Here is a 22569-nt window from a genome sequence, read left to right as displayed (position 1 = left end):
ATATGAAATAAAGTCTAGTGTGATCCAAATACTCCCATCTTTTTATGGGCTCACCAACGAAGAACCATATAAACACCTAGATGAATTCCTTGAAATTTGCACCACTGTCAAGATTCAAAACTTCACTGATGATGCTCTGAAACTTAGATTATTCCCCTTCTCCCTTAAAGACAGAGACAAGCAATGGCTGAATTCTTTAGAAGCCGATTCGATTCGTTCCTGGGATCAAATGCAACAAGAATTCCTTAAAAAATACTTTTGCATAGGAAGAACGAACCAGTTTAGATGTGCCATCACAAGCTTCTCCCAAACTGAGGGAGAAGAATTTCATGAAACTTGGAAAAGATTTCGGGACCTAATCCGAAAATGCCCTCATCATCAAATACTTAAATGGCAGCTAGTGTAATGTTTCTATGACGGATTGACTGAAGGAAACCGTCAGATGATTGATGCCGCATGCATGGGAACTTTCATGCTTCAAAATGAGCATGAAGCATGGCAATTATTTGAAAATCTCAATTAAAACTCCCTCCACCATGCTTCTTATTCTCGTCAAGCACCCCCGAGTTCTCAAAGAAAAGGGACCATTTGTGAAATAAGTCATTCTATGGGCCTGTCTAGCAAGGTAGATGCATTGTCCCATAAGATTGACCAACTGATGATAGGAGGACATATCGTTAGCTCTTCCCAAGCACAAGTGTGTGCTATCTGTTCTAGCCCATCGCATCTTATTCATGAGTGCCCCTCAGCATCCCAATTTCCCAAACTCGTGCAAGAATACATCAATGCTGCTCAAACACAACCCAGATCGGGTAATGACCATTTTCCAATACATATAACCCGGGATGGCGGAATCATCCAAATTTTTTTTGGAGGCAGCAAGCTTCGAATACCACCCAACCCTACTCCCAAAATTTTCAAAACCCTCAGAATTTTCATCTCTACCGTCCCTCAAATCAATTTCAACATCCTCCTCCTCCAACCCAAAGAAATACAGCCTTTGAGGAGAAAGTGTTGACTGCCCTTCAAGGTTTGGAGGCAAACACACAACTATTGCACTCGCACACACAATCCATTACTAAGCTAGAATCCCAAATGAGTCAACTAGCTAATGCATTAAACAAGCGAGAGGAAGGCAAGCTTCCAAGTCAACCAATGAGTAATCCAAGGGGACAATACGTGGCTCAAGAAACTCGACTAAATCATGAGCAAGCCAATGCTTTGACTACCCTTAGGAGTGGACGTGTAATAGATAATAAGGTTGGGGAGGGTAACAACAAGGAAGGTGAAGAAGAGGAGAGGAATGTATCACATGAAAATCCAAAACCTTCTTCAGTTAGTCCACCATCTGCCACAACCCATATTCCAAAGGCCCCATTCCCTGAAGCACTTAATGCACCCTCTCCCTTTGGCAAGAAGGGAACATCACTAGAAGAGATGATGGAGGTCTTCAAACAAGTTAAAATCAACCTTCCACTCCTTGATGCCATCAAACAAGTTCCCTCCTATGCCAAATTTCTCAAAGACCTTTGCACCCAAAAGCAAAAATGTAGAACTCATGTGCCTAAAAAGGTCCTCCTAACTGAGCAGATAAGTTCCATTCTCCAACACAACATCCCTCCAAAATTCAAAGATCTTGGTACTCCCACTATTTCCTGTGTCATAGGAAATAACTCCATCGACCGAGCACTCTTAGATCTAGGGGCAAGTGTGAATCTTCTACCCTATTCAGTCTATGAGAAATTTGGGTTAGGTGAATTAAAACCCATCTCGGTGTCCTTACAATTGGCTGATCGATCTGTGAAGATGCCACGGGGGATGATTGAAGATGTTCTTGTCAAGGTAAACAAATTCTATTTTTTAGTAGATTTTATTGTCCTTGATATGGAACATGTGCCCAACCTAAAAAAACAAATTTCCATGATTCTTGGTCGTCCCTTTTTAGCTACAGCCAATGCATGTATCAACTATAGAACTGGGGCAATGGGCATATTATTTGGGAACATGAAAATTAAGTTGAATGTGTGTCATGCCGATGACCAACATATGAGGGAAGACAAGTGTTGCCTAATTGATGAAATGGATGATCTTGTAGAGGAAGCCCTTCCCTATATCTTAGCAGATGACCCTCTAGAGGCATGCTTGGCCCATTTTGACATTGACAACTTTGATATAGACAAGGCCATAGAAGAAGTCAACATCTTACTCGACAATCAATCTCCCATGAGTTCCCTTCCTTGGAAGATCCGACCTAAACCTCTTCCCCCCATTGCTAGCGCACCACTTTGTCCTTCCATTGATTCTCCACCTAAACTTGAATTAAAGCCACTTCCGACAACTCTTAAGTATGCCTTTCTAGGACCAGAAGATACCCTCCCTGTAATCATCGCGGCCAACTTATCTACTGAACATGAGGGTAAGCTTTTAAGGATACTAGAAGAGAATAAACATGCCATAGGATGGTCTGTAGCCGATTTGAAAGGGGTTGACCCCTCCATATGCATGCATCGAATTCACCTCGAAGATGATGCAAAGCCCACCCGAGAAATGCAAAGAAGACTCAATCCTAACATGAAGGAGGTAGTCAAGAAAAATGTGGTGAAGTTACTAGATGCCGGAATCATCTACCTGATTTTTGATAGTAAGTGGGTAAGCCCGACACAAGTGGTACCAAAAAAATTAGGTATCACTGTGGTTGAAAATATGGAAGGGGAATTGATACAAACACGCACAACCACAGGTTGGCGCGTGTGCATTGACTACAGAAAACTCAACACAATGACTAGGAAGGACCATTTTTCTCTACCTTTCATAGATCAAATTTTGGAACGGTTGGCTGGTCAAGGTTTCTACTGCTTCTTAGATAGTTATTCAGGGTATAATCAAGTACCTATCTATCCGGACGATCAAGAGAAAACCACCTTTACCAGTCCATTTGGGATATTTGCATATAGGAGGATGCCTTTTGGACTATGCAATGCACCCGCAACTTTTCAATGATGTATGATGGCCATTTTTTCAAATATGGTGAAAAACTTTCTAGAAGTATTCATTGATGATTTCTCAGTTTTTGGCCTATCTTTTGACGATTGTCTGGATAATTTAACTCTAGTTCTGAAAAGATATAAGGAGACCAACCTAGTGTTAAGTTGGGAAAAGAGCCATTTCATGGTTCAAGAATGCATAGTCTTGGGACACATCGTGTCCAAGAGGGGTATTGAAGTAGATAAAGCCAAAGTTGATCTTATTTCCAATCTCCCTCCACCCAAAACTATGAAACAAATTCGTTCATTTCTTGGCCATGCTGGTTTCTACCGTCGCTTCATTTAGGATTTTAGTAAGATCTTCAAACCTGTGGAGTGATTGATTAAAATTCCATTTGATTTTGATGAGCTCAAAGCATTTGAGTATATCTTGTGATTACTAATGAATTCAATTGAGTGTTTCAGTGAAAATCCTGTCCAAGTGTTTCTAGACTTGGTTCATAGTATTTTGGATAAGTTAAGAAGTCTGCATGAACCAATGTCTGAGACTCGAGTCGACTCCCGAGTATCACGAGTCGACTCCAAGCGTATCAAGTTCACTGGCACGAGCTCGAGTCGACTCCAGATCAGTACGAGTCGACTCCGACTGAGAACAAACAGAAGGACAGAAAGCTTCAACTCAGAAACTGTCAACGAGTCGACTCCCGAAGTGCGCGAGTCGACTCCAATGTTCAACGAGTCGACTCCAGGGTAGTAAGAGTCGACTCCAAGAGAAACACAAAGAAAAAGTCAGAGAACGATTTTCGGACTCTGAGATTCGAGTCGACTCCCGCAGTACGCGAGTCGACTCCGAGACTGAGCGACCATCAACAGACAGAAGACCATGTTACTGCCTCTGAGATTCGAGTCGACTCACAGACAGCTCGAGTCGACTCCGAGACAAGCTTCACGTCAAAAGGCAGAAGACTAACTTTCGGAAACTGAGAGCCGAGTCGACTCCAAGGAAGTTCGAGTCGACTCCAAGACTGGATGAGCCAAAAGACAGAGAATCGGGAGTTCGGGCTCTAAGATTCGAGTCGACTCCCAGGACAGTCGAGTCGACTCGAGTGGACAAAATTCAAATTTGGATCCACGGACTTCAGTGGATGAGCCGACTCCAAAATTGCCACGTCAGCTCCAGAAGTTGGCGAGTCGACTCCAGGTCAAGACGAGTCGACTCCCAGTCAAGACTGCAACTTTAATTCAAATTTGGAACAGTTGCCGAGTCGACTCCGAAAAAGCGTGAGTCGACTCCTGCTACAGCCGAGTCGACTCCTGATCGCGCGAGTCGACTCCAACCCACCAACGGTCATATTGTCAGGCTGCGCAGAGTGTGCAGAACGGCCAGAAAAAGCAGAGTAACGGCTAGTTTCCGTGGGGGTTGGCTTAAATAGCCACAGAGGACTATAGCAAGGTAGAGAATAGACATTCCACTCCAAGCATTCAAGTTTTCAAGCTCTCCAAGTGCTCTTAAACGAAAAAGGGGAGATCTGCATTTACTGCTCCAACAACTTCTTCCCAACAATCAAAGCTTCCTCCTCCTGCATTCAAGTCGACCACTCTTTCAAGAGGAGACCGGAGTTCCAGAAGCCATACCTCTTCACCAGCTTAAAAGCGTTTGAGGGCTTCTAACTCCTTTACGATTATATTGTTTTAAATCTGCTTTTTGAGAAGCTATTTTCTGTTTTCTTCTATCTCTTGTATTTACTTGATTCAATCGGGGGATTGAATCAAGGGGTTTAAGGTTGGTTGGTGAGCCAAGTTAAAACCAACGTGTGTAAGGGTTTGATTGTGAGCCCGGAAAAACAATCGGAGTTTGGTTCTAGTCGGTGAGCCTGGGAAAACCGACCGAGTTCGTTGTGAGCTCGTAAAACAACAAGTTTGGTTGTGAGCTTGCAAAACAACCGGCTGTAATCCAAGGAGGTTATAGTGAAATTCCCAAGTGAGACTTGGGGAGTGGACGTAGGAGCAAGGGTTAGCTCCGAACCACTATAAAACTTTGTGTTTGTAGTGCATTGTCTCTCATCTTCTTCCCCGGACACTACTCACAGCACTTAGCTTTAATTAAACAACTTGCTATAGCTTTAAATTAATCATCCATAAAGTTTTAATATTCAAGTTAATTTAAAAACCCAATTCACCCCCCCCCCCCTCTTGGGTTGTCTATCTGGGCAACAAGTTGTATCAGAACCAAAAACTCTTCCACTCAAGAGTTAAAAGATCAAAATGACAACCCCATTTGGATCTTCTCACATTGAGGGTCAGTCCACCCAAAGATCCCCTTTCTTCAATGGATCTGACTACTCATACTGGAAGGCTAGGATGAGAATATTCATCCAAGCCCAAGACTATGAGATGTGGTCCATTGTAGTAAATGGGCCCTACATCCCATCCATATACGTAGATGGTGTTAAGGTACCTAAACTAGAAATGGACTGGGATGAACATGACATGAGGAAGGCACAATTAAACTCTAAAGCAATGAATGTCTTCTATTGTGCCTTAGACCGTAATGAATTCAATAGGGTCTCTACTTGCAATTCTGCAAAAGAGATTTGGGACAGACTTGAAGTGACCCATGAGGGCACGAATCAAGTGAAAGAGTCCAAAATAAATATTTTGGTTCATAAATATGAACTATTTAAAATGGACTCTAACGAAACAATTACATGCATGTTCACTAGGTTTACTGATATTGTCAATGGCCTAAAAAGCCTTGGCAAGAACTATACTAACAGTGAACTTGTCAGGAAAATCCTTCGGTGTCTACCAAGGTCGTGGGAAGCTAAAGTGACGGCAATCTAAGAAGCTAAAGACTTGAACAAGCTTCCACTTGAAGAGCTCCTTGGATCCCTTATGACGCATGAGCTTACCATGAAACAACACAACGAGGAAGAGTCCTCCCATAAGAAAAAGGTAATAGCTTTAAAATCTACTTCTTCTAACAAGGACTTGTCTTGCAGCAGCAGCAGTGAAGAAGAAGAAGATGAGGAAGATGGTGGTGAGGCTCTTCTTGTGCGCAAGTTCAAGAAATTCATCAACCACAAGAAGTCCTATCATCAAAGGAGAGGCCCCTCAAATTCCTACCGCAAGGACAAAGGTAAGGAAAGGGAAAGTGAGGGGATCGGGTGCTATGAGTGCAAAAAGCCGGGACACATCCGAGCTGAGTGTCCATTACTAAAGAAGAGCAGCAAGTACAAGAAGAAGAAGAAAGCCCTTGTCACCACCCTATCGGACTCCGACGCATCATCCTCATCATCGGATGAAGAACAAGAAGAGAAGGCCAATTTTTGTTTCATGGCCAACGAAAATGAGGTAACTTCTGATACGCACTATGATTTTTCATTTGATGAACTTTATGATGCGTTTAACGAACTAATGATTGAATATAAGGATGTTAATGTTAAAAACAGGGAACTAAAAGTAACTAACCAAACTTATATCCGTAAGTATGATTCTTTAATTAAGGATAAAGATGCTATTACCAAAGAAAATCTAGAACTTAAGACAAGCAACCAACTCTTAATTAAGAAAACTAATACCTTAACTAAAGATAATGAAAAACTAACTAAGGAACTTTCAGAACTCAAAAACCATAAACAAGTCTTAAACAAGGATCTAACAAAAGAACTAAATGATCTAAAAGCCGAAAATCAAACATTAACTAAAGAACTTAACAAATACAAACCCTTAGTTGAAAAATTCACATATAGTTCTGAAAAGTTAAACATGATACTTAACAGTCAACGAGCCGTATTTAATAAAGCGGGTTTAGGGTATAAACCGAAAAATAAACAAAAACTTCTTAGTAACTTCTTTGTCAAAGCTGGGAAAAATAAAACTAAGAAAATGATCTGTTTTTGTTGTGGAAATATAGGACATAAGGCAAATGCATGTGACTATAGGAAAAGAAAAACTAAAAGAAAGATTAAAAGGGTATGGGTTCCAAAAGGAACCAACTTGACTAACCATGAAGGACCCAAGAAAACTTGGGTACCTAAGATGACATGATTTGCTTGTGTAGGAGTGTCTTGCAGCCAAGGTCAACAAAAATTGCTGGTATTTGGATAGTGGCTGCTCAAGGCACATGACGGGTGATAAAGACCAATTTTTCACCCTTGAAGCTAAGAAGGGAGGTGCTGTGACGTTTGGAGACAACAACCAAGGTCACATCATTGGTATTGGTAAAGTTCAAATCACCCCTTCTACTTTTATAGATAATGTCAGATATGTTGATGGTCTTAAGCATAACTTGTTAAGCATCAGTCAATTATGTGATAAAGGATATGATGTTATGTTTAAACCATCACTATGTATTATAACAAATCCTAATGATAATAGCTTAGTTTTTAAAGGGATTAGACGTGGAAATGTATATGTTGTAGACCTAGAAGATCTTGCAAAACATAACCAATGTCTAGTTGTAAATGAAACTAAAGATAATGATGCTAGTTGGTTATGACACCGTAAGTTAGGTCATGCAAGCATGGACACAATAACTAAATTAGTTAAAAGAGACTCCGTGATAGGTTTGCCAAAATTAAAATTTGAAAAGAACAAAATATGTGAAGCATGTCAATTTGGCAAACAATCTAGGAACTCCTTTAAATCCATAAAATGTGTCTCTACCTCTAGGCCTCTAGAATTATTACACATGGACCTATTTGGTCCAACTAGAACAACAAGTCTAGGTGGAAATAAATATGGTCTTGTTATAGTAGATGATTACTCTAGGTACACATGGGTCATGTTCCTAGTACATAAGAATCAAGCATTTTCTATGTTTAAAAAATTCCATAAGGAAGTAACAAATGCTAGAGAGTCTTCAGTCATAGCCATTAGAAGTGACCATGGTACCGAATTCGAAAATCAATTATTTGACGAATTTTGTAGTAAAAAGGGGATAACCCATAATTTTTCTGCACCTAGGACACCACAACAAAATGGAGTTGTGGAAAGAAAGAATAGAACTCTAGAGAAAATGGCTAGAACAATGTTATGTGAAAGTAACCTCCCTAAGTACTTTTGGGGAGAAGCCATTAATACTTCTTGCCATATATTAAATAGAGTTTTATTAAGACCCATTATAAAGAAAACACCTTATGAACTGTGGAAAAACAGAAAACCAAAAGTTAACTATTTTCATGTTTTTGGATGTAGGTGTTTTGTACATAATAATGAGAAAGATAATCTAGGAAAATTTGATCCTAAATCTGATGAAGGAATATTCCTAGGTTATTCTACAACTAGTAAAGCCTATAGAATCTTTAATAAAAGAACCCTAGTTATAGAAGAATCTATACATGTTGTTTTTGATGACTCTAGTGACATCTCATCTAGTAAGAAGGTTAATTTTGATGATGATATTGAAATACTTGAAGAAAAGATAGATGAGATGGGATTACAAGATGATAATCAAAAGTTGATTGAAGGAGAATCGTCAAACCAAGAGCCTATAGTGGATCATGGGCTAGCTAAAGCTTGGAGGTATGCTCACGGGCATCCTAAGGAACTAATTCTAGATGATCCATCACAACCGGTTAGGACTAGAGCATCCCTTAGGAATTTGAATAATCATCTAGCTTTTGTTTCACACTTTGAGCCCAAACATATAGAAGAAGCCGAAAATGATGTAAATTGGATAAATGCAATGCAAGAAGAACTAAATCAATTTACTAGAAACAAGGTTTGGGATCTAGTGGAGAGACCTTCTGAATATCCAATTATAGGTACTAAATGGATATATAAAAATAAGCTAGATGAAAATGGAATTGTTATAAGGAATAAGGCTAGACTAGTAGTAAAGGGTTATAATCAAGAAGAAGGCATAGATTTTGATGAAACCTTTGCTCCCGTAGCTAGACTTGAGGCAATTAGACTTCTATTAGCATATGCATGCCCTAAGGACTTCAAACTATATCAAATGGATGTAAAGAGTGCTTTTCTAAATGGATTTATTAATGAGGAGGTGTATGTAGAACAACCTCCTGGTTTTGAAAATCATCAATACCCTAATCATGTGTATAAACTGAACAAAGCACTTTATGGACTAAAACAAGCACCTAGAGCATGGTATGAGAGACTTAGTAAATTCCTATTAGAACATGAATTCTCTAGGGGAAATGTAGATACAACATTATTTCTGAAAAAGAAAAATAACGATATGTTATTAGTACAGATTTATGTTGATGATATCATTTTCGGTGCTACTAACAATCGCCTCTGCGAGGAATTTGCTGATTTGATGCAGAGTGAGTTTGAGATGAGCATGATGGGAGAGCTGAACTACTTCCTCGGGCTTCAAATCAAACAATCTGAAGGAGGCATCTTCATTAATCAAGCAAAATATATCAAGGAGATGCTCAAGAAGTTTGATATGGAGGGAAACAAGTCAATCAGCACCCCCATGAGCTCATCATGCAAGTTAGACCAAGATGAATCAGGTAAATCTGTAGATCAAAAACTTTATAGAGGTATGATAGGTTCTTTACTGTATCTTACTGCAAGTAGGCCTGATATTATGTTTAGTGTGTGCATGTGTGCTAGATATCAGGCTAATCCTAAAGAATAACACCTAGCTGCAGTTAAGAGAATCTTTAAATACTTAATTGGAACTAAGAACATAGGGCTGTGGTACTCTAAAGAATCTAGCCTAAACTTAATAGGGTACACAGATTCAGACTTCGCTGGATGTAAGCTGGATAGAAAAAGTACCAGCGGGTCCTGTCAATTTCTAGGAGAATACCTAATCTCATGGTTTAGCAAGAAACAAAACTCGGTTGCATTATCCACTGCAGAAGCTGAATATGTTGCAGCCGGGAGTTGTTGTGCTCAAATCTTATGGATTAAACAACAATTAGAAGATTATGGCATTAAACAAGATAAAATCCCCATTAATTGTGATAACACAAGTGCCATAAATCTCACTAAAAATCCAATTCAACACTCAAGAACTAAACACATTGAGATAAGACATCACTTCATAAGAGATCATGTATTGAATGGTGATGTGTCACTCCAATTTGTGTGTACTGATAATCAATTAGCAGACATTTTTACAAAACCCCTAAGTGAAGAGAGGTTTAGTGTGCTTAGAAGGGGATTAGGAGTGATTGATCCATCCTAGTGGGAGTTTTTCACTAGATTAATTGATTTTGATGATTAGAATGATGTTAAAATAGAGTTTCTATACAGTGATCATCAAATCAGTCCTTAATTAGCTGATTTTCCCTCATTTGGCACGATTATGGCATGGTTTTTAAGTGCGTGCCAAGGTTAGAGACGACTCGAGTAAGTTTCAGAGCCGGCTCCTAAGGGGGAGTCGACTCGCACATTTGCGGGAGTCGACTCGCAAAGTTGGCAGCTGAGGGGGAGTCGACTCGCACATTTGCGAGAGTCGACTCGCAAAGTTGGCAGCTGAGGGGGAGTCGACTCGCACAATGTCGGGAGTCGACTCGAAGTCTACATGCGCTAATAGAGAGTCGACTCGCGCATATTCTGGAGTCGACTCGAGGTCGAGTCGACTCGCGACTCAGGGGAGTCGACTCGCAGTCGGGATCCGACTTTTTAACCCTAGGGTTGTCGTTTCGCAAACACTTTTCCTCAAGCCGCCACTGTTCACAAAGCCCTAGAGCCGACTCCTAGGTCATCCCCGATCGTCTCCAAGCCCTTTTCCCGTCGATTCTTCGCCGGACATTGAGTTTCCATCCGTTCCTAGGTCATTTCCGGTCCGTCCCGAGCTTCCTCTGTCGGTCCTTCACCGTCCTCTAGGTATTTTTCTTCCCGTTTAGGTCAAGATGCCTCGTAAGACCGTCGTTAGGAAGAGGTCCCGTCCCGAGGCCGGTCCCGAGCGGCGCTCCAAGGCGCGGCACGATCCCGCGAGGCAACCACCTCCGGATCGTTCCCCGCCTAGGGTGGTTCTCGTTAGGCCGTTGGCCGGGAAGGCCGTCACCTCCGGGAGGTTTGTCGATTTCGACTATCTCTCCCGGGAGGGGTTCACCATAGGCGATAGGCTTAGAGCCCAGGGCCTAGAGTACTTCCTCACCTTGGACCTTCCCACCTATCCTGGCCTAGTTCAAGAGTTTTACAGTACCGTCCATCGGGGAGATGGAGGTATCGAGGGCACGGTAGTAGGTGTCCCGTTGCGTGTCACAGAGGACCTCATTGCCCATATCCTTCACCTTCCATTAGTAGGGGTGGCTCCCGCACACCCTGAGGATAGAGTTGCGGCCCTTACGGTCGTCTTAGGGCATCCACCTCAGTCCCCCCTAGATGAGGTATCTGCTAGCTCACTTCCTATTGAAGTGAGAATCCTTTTGAGCATTCTGTCCAGGTCCATCTTCCCTAAGACAGGGAGATTTGATTTTGTGAATGAGAGGGACTTAGCTATTATGTCTTATATCCTTCAGGACACCCCGATCAACTTCCCAAAGCTCATTTATAGGTATATGTGTGAGCCCCTAGATAGACCTAGGCTCTCACTCCCATACGGGATGTTATTCACTCTTCTTTTTAGGCAGTACGAGATTTCCATTCCTGAGAGGGAACCCTCTCGTGCCTTGCGATGGACTGATCGCTTATGTACGGGGACTATGCACAGAATGGGGTTTCGGAAGAGAGAAGGGATCTGGGTTAGGAAGTCCACTCTCACTGCTCAGACCACCAGACCATCACCCAGTCCTGAGCCAGATTCAGACTACCCAGACCTTCCAGACCATCCAGACCTCCCATCCACTCCTCCTGCTCCTACCACCTCTGCCGGACCTTCCTCCTCAGTTCCACCATCTATGGAGGTCCGTATTGATACAGAGCAGCTCCGGAAGCTGCGGCAGGAGATCGTCCGAGATCTGAAGGACGAGCTGCTTCGGGAGATCCGCGGCTCGGTGCCTGCTCCCTCTTCTGCACCCACTTCCTCTGCCCTGGTCCCTTCCTTGACAGCCGTGACTGACATGACGGCTCATGTACGGGAAGAGATCTACAATATCCGGAGTTTGGTCCAGGCCCAGTTCCATAGCATGAGTGAGGTCACGAGCTCCACTCGACAGATGCGAGAGGAGATAGGTCGTGACATGCACACCACCACCGAGGGGGCCGAGCGCTTGTCGAATGTACTCATCGACAAGCTGGACGCACTACAGACATCGGTGACTGGACTTCAGGCGTCGGTGACAGAGCTCTCCACTACACATAGCAGAGCCACCACGTCTATTATCACGCAGCTCGGACATGTGACAGATGCAGTCACCCTCCTCATGGAGCAGAGCCGATTGAGAGGAGGAGCACCATCCTCCAGAGGAGGTGCCACATCCTCGAGAGGAGGAGCCACACCCTCCAGAGGAGGAGATGCATCCTCGAGAGGGGGAGCTTCATCCTCGAGGAGGACATAGATGTGTTTGAGTTGTGTTTTGTCCTGCTTTGCTTTACTTATTGTATTCTCACATGTATTCACATTCATATCAATATAATGAGTAGACATTTTATCTTCAATTATGTGCCATTTGATGATTGGTTGTGCCATTGATTGTGTGTGATTACCTCCTTTTTGGTATGATGACAAAAAGGGGAAGAAATATGTATAAAATATGTAAAAAGGAGAGAAATATGAAAAAATATGTAAAAGAAATCAATGGAAATAAATAAAAAGATAAACTCTTAATAACACACACAAATTTGTTCTAAGTGGATTCGGTACCTCGAGGCTCATTATCTCTCTTTTGAGGCTCCTAATGGAGTAATCTCCAGAATCTATTCAAGGGATATTCGGAGATTAGCTGAATCCTACTCAAGAACAAATTGACAGATTTTCCCTCTAAAAAGATAAAATTCAGTTCAAAAACTTCAAAGCATTAAAAGAAAATTCAGAGAATCAAAACATAGTTGAATGCATATGTTGAGGGGGAGAATCTGAATTTTAATCAAGCTAAATCATTAATGACATATAAGCCGAACAATTGATTGCATAATATGAAGGCTTATATAATTCCAAATGAAAGGGGGAGATTTAACTCCGAAATTTAATGTTTCACTCCTTTCAAACTTGGATAAATTAAATTATCAGACATTTGAATTCATTTATGGATTTTACTTCATTGTTTTATGAGCAATTCACTTTACATATACTCAAAGTTTTGTCATCATCAAAAAGGGGAAGATTGTGGAGTGATTGATTAAAACCCCATTTGATTTTGATGAGCTCAAAGCATTTGAGTATATCTTGTGATTACTAATGAATTCAATTGAGTGTTTTAGTGAAAATCCTGTCCAAGTGTTTCTAGACTTGGTTCATAGTATTTTGGATAAGTTAAGAAGTCTGCATGAACCAATGTCTGAGACTCGAGTCGACTCCCGAGTATCACGAGTCGACTCCAAGCGTATCAAGTTCACTGGCACGAGCTCGAGTCGACTCCAGATCAGTACGAGTCGACTCCGACTGAGAACAGACAGAAGGACAGAAAGCTTCAACTCAGAAACTGTCAACGAGTCGACTCCCGAAGTGCGCGAGTCGACTCCAATGTTCAACGAGTCGACTCCAGGATAGTAAGAGTCGACTCCAAGAGAAACACAAAGAAAAAGTCAGAGAACGATTTTCGGACTCTGAGATTCGAGTCGACTCCCGCAGTACGCGAGTCGACTCCGAGACTGAGCGACCATCAACAGACAGAAGACCATGTTACTGCCTCTGAGATTCGAGTCGACTCACAGACAGCTCGAGTCGACTCCGAGACAAGCTTCACGTCAAAAGGCAGAAGACTAACTTTCGGAAACTGAGAGCCGAGTCGACTCCAAGGAAGTTCGAGTCGACTCCAAGACTGGATGAGCCAAAAGACAGAGAATCGGGAGTTCGGGCTCTGAGATTCGAGTCGACTCCCAGGACAGTCGAGTCGACTCGAGTGGACAAAATTCAAATTTGGATCCACGGACTTCAGTGGATGAGCCGACTCCAAAATTGCCACGTCAGCTCCAGAAGTTGGCGAGTCGACTCCAGGTCAAGACGAGTCGACTCCCAGTCAAGACTGCAACTTTAATTCAAATTTGGAACAGTTGCCGAGTCGACTCCGGAAAAACGTGAGTCGACTCCTGCTACAGCCGAGTCGACTCCTGATCGCGCGAGTCGACTCCAACCCACCAACGGTCATATTGTCAGGCTGCGCAGAGTGTGCAGAACGGCCAGAAAAAGCAGAGTAACGGCTAGTTTCCGTGGGGGTTGGCTTAAATAGCCACAGAGGACTGTAGCAAGGTAGAGAATAGACATTCCACTCCAAGCATTCAAGTTTTCAAGCTCTCCAAGTGCTCTTAAACGAAAAAGGGGAGATCTGCATTTACTGCTCCAACAACTTCTTCCCAACAATCAAAGCTTCCTCCTCCTGCATTCAAGTCGACCACTCTTTCAAGAGGAGACCGGAGTTCCAGAAGCCATACCTCTTCACCAGCTTAAAAGCGTTTGAGAGCTTCTAACTCCTTTACGATTATATTGTTTTAAATCTGCTTTTTGAGAAGCTATTTTCTGTTTTCTTCTATCTCTTGTATTTACTTGATTCAATCGGGGGATTGAATCAAGGGGTTTAAGGTTGGTTGGTGAGCCAAGTTAAAACCAACGTGTGTAAGGGTTTGATTGTGAGCCCGGAAAAACAATCGGGGTTTGGTTCTAGTCGGTGAGCCTGGGAAAACCGACCGAGTTCGTTGTGAGCTCGTAAAACAACAAGTTTGGTTGTGAGCTTGCAAAACAACCGGCTGTAATCCAAGGGGGTTATAGTGAAATTTCCAAGTGAGACTTGGGGAGTGGACGTAGGAGCAAGGGTTAGCTCCGAACCACTATAAAACTTTGTGTTTGTAGTGCATTGTCTCTCATCTTCTTCCCCGGACACTACTCACAGCACTTAGCTTTAATTAAACAACTTGCTATAGCTTTAAATTAATCATCCACAAAGTTTTAATATTCAAGTTAATTTAAAAACCCAATTCACCCCCCCCCCTCTTGGGTTGTCTATCTGGGCAACAAAACCCTTGTGCAATCTTCTTGCCAAGGACACTCCCTTTGTCTTTAAGGAAGCATGCGAGGAGGCATTTGAAAATCTTTGCTCGAAATTGACCACTGCACCTATCATACGGCCTCCTAATTGGACCCTGAAAGTTAATCCTAGGTTCTTCGGTGTTTAGCATGCTGAATTTTTTTTTTTTGTGAAAACCATGGCTGAACCTGATCGGGTTGCCTACGTACCCCTTCATAAGGGGGATCAAGCCATACATAGTTCTTTTTAAGTTTTAAAACGCAGCGAAAAAACTGAATCAAACAATTTAATTCATGCATGCTTACAAGATCAAATCTAGAAATCAGCACCTTAAGAACACATAGGATTATGCCGGAATCGTTTAAACAATTATGCTAAAACTTTTATGCATGATTAACTATCAGATCTGAAACTTAAGAACTCTATTCCAATTAATCTCCGAATATCCATCGAATGGATTCTGGAGATATCTCCGTGAGGAGCCCCAAAAGAGGGTAAAACCTCGGGGAATTGGACCTAGACCTTGACACCATAATAAATGATTAATGCTAGATTAATACCTTTTATGATGGATGAAAGTTGTGAATCTGATTCTTGACTTCGCAGCCACGCACACGAATGGCCTCTACGAGAAATACACGCGAAGTCTTGAAGGATCTTCTTCCGCAACAGTGCTAGCAGCTGCAGAACACTTGAAAGCTGAAATCTGCCCACCGGGATTCAATCAACTCTTGATCAATCGTCTTGAAGCAGATAGAGATGAGGTTTGTAAGAAAAGTAGAGGACTCAGATCTGATCTTGAATCTTCTAGATATTCACCCTGAAAACCCTATCTAAAATGGAGAAGAAGAGGAGGAGGAGGCGGGTGAGGAAGAAGGCTGCAATGGATGTGTTTTTGGTGCCCATGTTTGACACCTTTTAATGGCCTCCGAATTTTCATTCAAAATTCGAAATTTATTTTCAGAAAACCTCTTTTAGTTGGCACATGCAAAGGAATAGGAACAACCCAAATCAGATCTCAACCAAATCTGATTTAAATTTTTCAAATTTTAAACACATGTGCAAGAGGGAAGGAATTTGAAATCCATGCGGTAAGGTAAAATACTTCATAATTTCGAAATCACCTCTTGAAATTCGAATTTAATCCATTCAAAAACTCAGACGCCACCTTGGCTGATGGTTTGAGTGATTAAAATCATTTAACACATTGCTTAATGTTTGAATTTAAATTCAAATAACAAATAATGTCGCCATGTGCCAAGCAATGGGTCCATGTGCCATGCAATAATTTTGGTTTATTTAAAATTCATGAAATCCAATTCCATATCACCAATAATTGCCACATCATCTGAGCCTAATCCCCTTGGGTTGCACCTAATCAAATTTGGTCAAACCCAAATTAAAACAAAGCAATTTGGTTGAACCCAATCTAATCAGGTCAGACCCTGATTGAGCTCAAATTGAATCCAATTCAATTTTGGCTCATGCAAACTCAATCAAATTGAATTATTACTTTGTGTTGGACCTAATTCAATTAGGTCAATCCCCAATTAAGAACAAATTAATTTAAAATTAATTTGATCAGCTTAAGTCCTTTTTGGTTCTGACCTAATCCAATCAGGTCAAAATCCTGATTGAGCCCAAACTTGAATCCAATTCAATTTGGCTCATCCTTAGCACAATTACTCAATCAAATTGAGTTTATTAGTAATTTAATTACTAATTAATCCTTCAATAATTACTTTAATTATTTTATAAGATAATTTGCCAATCAAATTGACCAAATTACCCCTGAATGATTCTTAATCATTCATCAGCTTTCTTGATCAATCAGGAATCTTCTATGCGTGTGACCTCATAGGTTCGAACCTAAGCCGGTAGTATAGGAACAATTTTCTACACTAATCGATGTGACCATCTAGCAATGGTACCTGACATCCGGATAGGTCGAATATATGCGAAGCAAATATTCTGGAACCCTGAACTATGGTTACTGTATAATTCAATCCCTTTGACTCCTAATGCCAGGATGACTTAGAGCTCACTGTCAACCCTATAATTAGTACATCCATTATGTGATTAACTTTAGATATCCCGTGACTCCTCACTGGGATTACCCTGGCCAAGGTTTTGCTAAATTAATCACAAGACATTATCTCCTGTTTTCAGGAGGGGTCAATTCCATCTTGACTCACAACTGACTACGCAAGTACTTGACTGCACCCAGTAACCTTCCGTCACTGAATTAGAAATTCAGGTAGTCCGGTACCAAAGTACAGTGAGTTGCTTGCTAGTCACAGGTTGCGGTCTCAGGTCAGAGGGCCAAACTTATACCCATATCCACTCGGAACATCTCTCGACAGTAGAGCATTCCGGAATTGGTCACGTTTAGTGAAATGTACTTCTACACTTCACTTGTGTGGCATACCAGTGTCTCCACACTCCTTGGTTAAGAGGACAACCAACGTATATGTCACACAACGACCTAATCTCGATAATGTTGTCGTCCTAGTAACAACATATCATTTCGTCGCAAACAAGTTTAAGGACTCAAAGATAAATCCTCCTTTATCATAACATAAGTCCTAAGGACTTCATCATATAAGAGTTCATTTGAAGATGAAATGATGAATAATGCCAAATAACACTTTATTAATTTGTCAATTCATTTACAAAATTCAATCATCAATATGCTGACGATTGACATTTAGGATACAAATTCCAACAACTCCCACTTAGCCTAATGCCAATCGGCACAGTATCTAATACCCATCTTCGACTTGTGTTCGTCGAACTCTTTGATGCCGAGGACTTTGGTAAATGGGTCAGCCAGATTTTCTTTTGTGTCAATCTTCTGAAGATCAATATCACCTCGATCGATGATCTCTCGAACCAGGTGGTAGCGACGTAGAATATGCTTGGTCCGCTGATGTGCTTTGGGTTCTCTTGCTTGAGCTATGGCCCCAGTATTGTCACAAAATACAGGCACTGGACCATCAATGGAGGGTGTCACTCCAAGCTCGGTGATGAACTTCCGCAACTATACAGCTTCCTTGGCGGCATCAGATGCTGCGATATATTCTGCTTCACATGTAGAATCTGCCACTGTATGCTGCTTGGAACTCTTCCAGCAGATGGCCCCACCCTTAAGAGTGAAGATATATCCTGACACGCTCTTGCTATCATCTTGATCTGACTGAAAACTTGAATCAGTATATCCCTCAAGTTTTAAGTCAGAATTACCATAGACAAGCCACTGATCTTTAGTATTTCTCAAATACTTAAGGATGGTTTTTACAACCTTCCAGTGGTTGCTACCTGGATCAGACTGGTATCTGCTCACTACTCCTAGTGAGTATGCCACGTCTGGTCTAGTACATGTCATGGCATACATTATAGATCCCACTGCCGAAGCATATGGAATTCTATCCATACTCTCTCTTTCTTGAGGGGTTGTCGGACAATCCCTTTTAGAGAGGTTAATTCCATGGCCATCGGAAGATAGCCTTTCTTGGAACTAATCATACTGAACCTCTTCAGTATAGTATCAATGTATGTGGATTGGGATAATCCAAGCAATCTTCTAGATCTATCTCTATAGATCTTCATCCCTAGGATGTAAGTTGCTTCTCCCAAATCCTTCATGGCAAATTGAGATGATAGCCAAACCTTTATTCCTTGTAATGCAGGAATGTCATTCCCGATTAAAAGAATGTCATCCACATACAAAATAAGGAATATAATAACTGAACCATTTGCCCATTTATAAATGCAAGGTTCCTCTTCATTCTTAATGAAGCCATATGTTTTGATTACCTTATCAAAACGTATATTCCAACTCCGTGAAGCTTGCTTTAATCCATAAATGGATTTTTGAAGCTTGCACACTTTAGACTCATCTGCAGATGTAAAACCTTCAGGTTGTATCATATACACTTCCTCTTCTAAATCTCCATTTAGAAATGCGGTCTTTACATCCATTTGCCAGATTTCATAGTCTAAATGTGCTGCTATCGCAAGCACAATCCGAATGGACTTGAGCATTGCCACAGGAGAAAACGTCTCGTCATAGTCAATACCATAACGTTGACGATAACCCTTGGCAACCAAACGGGCTTTATAGGTCTCTACCTTTCCGTCTGTGCCCCGTTTCCTTTTGAATATCCACTTACACCCTATGGATTTAATTCCTTCGGGTGGGTCAACTAATGTCCAAACATCATTGACCTTCATGGATTCCATTTCGGATTGCATGGCTCCAAGCCATTTATCAGAGTCATACCTCTGCATTGCATCCATATATGTGATCGGATCCTCATCGTTTTCATCAAGTTCGATAGGATCCCCATCCCGGACCAAGAAACCGTAGTATCTGTCCGGCTGACGTGGTACTCTACCCGATCGCCTTAATAGTGCATCTAATATGGGTTCTGGATCTGATCTAATCAAATCCGACTCAACTGGTTCAGTAGATGGTGTCGGATCTTCTACATGTTGAACTTCTCTAAGCTCAACATTAGAGCTATTTGTTCCTTCACCAAGGAATTCCTTTTCTAAGAAAATTGCTCTATTGCTTACGAACAACTTTTGTTCTTCAGCAAAGTAGAAGTAATATCCTTTAGTTTCTTTAGGGTAACCAACAAATAAACATTTGTCAGACTTGGGTTCAAGTTTGTCTGTCTTCAAACGTTTGACGTACGCCGGACACTCCCAAATCCTAAGGTGAGAGAGCATCGGCATACGTCCAGTCCACATCTCATGTGGTGTTTTATTTACAGACTTACTTGGAACCTTATTTAGAATATAGCAGGCTGACTCAAGAGCATATCCCCAAAAGGATATGGGCAGATTAGCAAACCCCATCATGGATCGAACCATGTCTAACAGAGTTCGATTTCTCCTTTCTGACACACCATTATATTGTGGTGTACCAGGAGGAGTCCATTGGGAGAGAATCCCATTTTCTTCTAGATATGTCAAAAATTCACTGGAGAGGTATTCACCTCCTCGATCTGATCGAAGAGTTTTAATACTCTTTCCAGTTTGTTTTTCTACTTCATTACGATATAATTTGAACATTTCAAATGATTCAGATTTATGTCTCATTAAATAGACATAACCATACCTAGAAAGGTCGTCTGTAAACGTAATGAAATATGAATACCCACCTCTAACATCTGTGCTCATTGGCCCACATACATCAGAATGTACAAGGGTCAATAAATCACTGGCTCGTTCACCTTTTCCGCTAAAAGGTGATTTAGTCATTTTACCAAGAAGACATGATTCACAGGTTGTTAATGATTCACAATCATTAACATCAAGGATTCCCTCTTTACTTAACCTGTTCATCCTATTCTTGTTAATATGACCTAGCCTATGATGCCAAAGGTAGACATCCGTGACATTATCTATTCTAGGGCGCTTATTGGATTTATACATTATATGAACAGGCTGTGACAAAATATAAATGCCATTACTCAGAATTCCATTCATTACAACAACACCATTCCAAATGACATTGCAATAATCCTTTTTTATTGATATTTCATAACCATTTTTGGCCAAAAGGCCTACAGAACTGATATTCAATAGAAAACTTGGACAATAGTGACAATCACTAAGGACATTTACATGAGAGCTGAATTCAAGTTTAAGAATTCCTAAAGCTAGAACTGGAACTGGTCTTCCATCTCCAACATTCAGGAACCTTTCTCCTTCTTCAAACCTCTTACTGACTTGTAGCCCCTGCAACGAATTGCAAATATTAAAAGGACTACCGGTATCCAATACCCAGGTCGAATTATCACAAATAGAAAAATTGCAAGGTGTTATCATATAAGTACCTTGATTGGCAACTGATTGCCCACTTTTCTTAGGCCGGTTCGGATCGAGGGATGCAATGTAAAGAGGACAGTTCTTCTTCCAATGTCCTTGCTTCTTACAGAAGAAGCACTCTGCCTTGCTCTGATCAGCCTTTTTATTCTTTTTCTGACTAGGCTGAGCATGGTGCACCTGTTTCTTTTGGATTTTATTTTTCTTTTTCCCTTTCTTAAAGGAGCGACCCTTGGATGAACCTCCCACTAAATTCACCATCTTCTTAAGAAGTTGGTGATCATTCTCAAACGTCTGTAGTAACCCCAACAATTGGTGATAATTCACTACAGGTTTCGTCATACGAAAATGAGTGAGAAAAGGACGGTATGATCCAGGCAATGAGTTTAGTATGGCATCCTTCTCCAATTGATCATGAAGGGGAAAGCCAAGAGAGCTTAGACGCTCGATCAACTCAATCATGTACAGTACATGATCAGTTACCGAGGTCCCATCTTTCATTCGGGCGCTGAAGATGGCACAACTAGTTTTGTGCCTCTCAACGTCGTCAGGAACCCCGAATGATTCATTCAACACTTGAATGATATCTTCCGGCTGCGTATTCTCAAAACGCCTACTAAACTCATCACTCATTGCTGCCAACATGATGCATCGAACAGTGATCCGGTCACTGAGCCACTTCTGATAAGTGTCTCTGGCCGATCTTGATGCATTAGCAGCGGGCTGCTCAGGTGCTTGATCCGTTATCACATAAAGGATCCTCTCATGCTCTAGCACTATTTTCAGTTTTCTATGCCAATTATTGAAATTTGGACCAGTCAACTTGTCATTGTCCAACAATGAGCGAAGTGATAAATTAGTGGCCATTTCTGCATAAAAAGAAAATTTGGCTATTAGTATATGAATTGACTAAACACAGTAGACTTGGACTTTAGTCTAAAGATATTCCCACTATTTTATACAAATTGGTAGCCTCTACCTCTAATTCGAAAAATTACTCCTAATTCTTTAGTGGGCACTAGAACCCAATAGATCCCATATAGGCTCGAGTCTGGCTCGGCCAACCCATATGCACCTATTGGTAGGTTCTTAACCAATTGCTTCACCAAGCAACTTCTAGTGATGATTTTGCCCTAGGTTTTCCGGCAGGCGTGTGGCGCCTCCACCGAATACCCTAGTCAGGTCCAACCATTAAATGATAGGGTTAAGTCTAATCAACTAATAGACGACCAAGCCCGAGTGTGGCTCGGCTCACCTGACCGCCTATTGAAGGTACACTTAACTCATCATATATTGAATGACAATTCCAATGCTTGATAAGTACCAGGCGTGTGGCGCCTCCAATAATTATCAAAACATTGGACCCATTATCACCCAACTTAATGGGAGGCTATGACCTAGTTATCTCCATAACCATTTCATTTAAAGGACCTAATAATTTTAGAGGATTTCATAATTAGGATAGATGAGAAGATCCGGTTAGTCTAATTTCTCCCACTGACTTCACCAAATCAGATTAGACTCAAACCGGTTAAGGAGACACCTAAATCAGTCATACTGATTTTCCTTAAGGCATGGGCTAACTCGAATCATTAAGTGATCCAATCAAAATGTGATTGACCATGTCGGCCAGGTAAGTGAGATCGGTGGAAGGGATATGCCATTAACTCGACAAAGACGAATCAGTGCGAGTAGCTCCCAAT

At 41.4% G+C, this 22569-nt stretch overlaps 1 non-coding gene across 1 annotated transcript; it reads right to left on the bottom strand.

The window, feature by feature from the left end:
• Positions 1 to 278: 278 nt before the first annotated feature.
• Positions 279 to 384, bottom strand: LOC113461528 (small nucleolar RNA R71). Its single transcript, XR_003383802.3, has one exon. It is a non-coding gene; the product is annotated as a small nucleolar RNA R71 (small nucleolar RNA).
• Between the last annotated feature and the right edge of the window lie 22185 nt (positions 385 to 22569).

Source organism: Phoenix dactylifera, chromosome 1, assembly GCF_051530095.1.
Source record: "Phoenix dactylifera cultivar Ajwa chromosome 1, Ajwa_hap1_PhDact_Kaust_v1.1, whole genome shotgun sequence".
Taxonomy (NCBI): Eukaryota; Viridiplantae; Streptophyta; class Magnoliopsida; order Arecales; family Arecaceae; genus Phoenix; species Phoenix dactylifera.
Note: the sequence above shows the minus strand (reverse complement) of the source record. Positions and strands in the feature narration are given on the sequence as shown.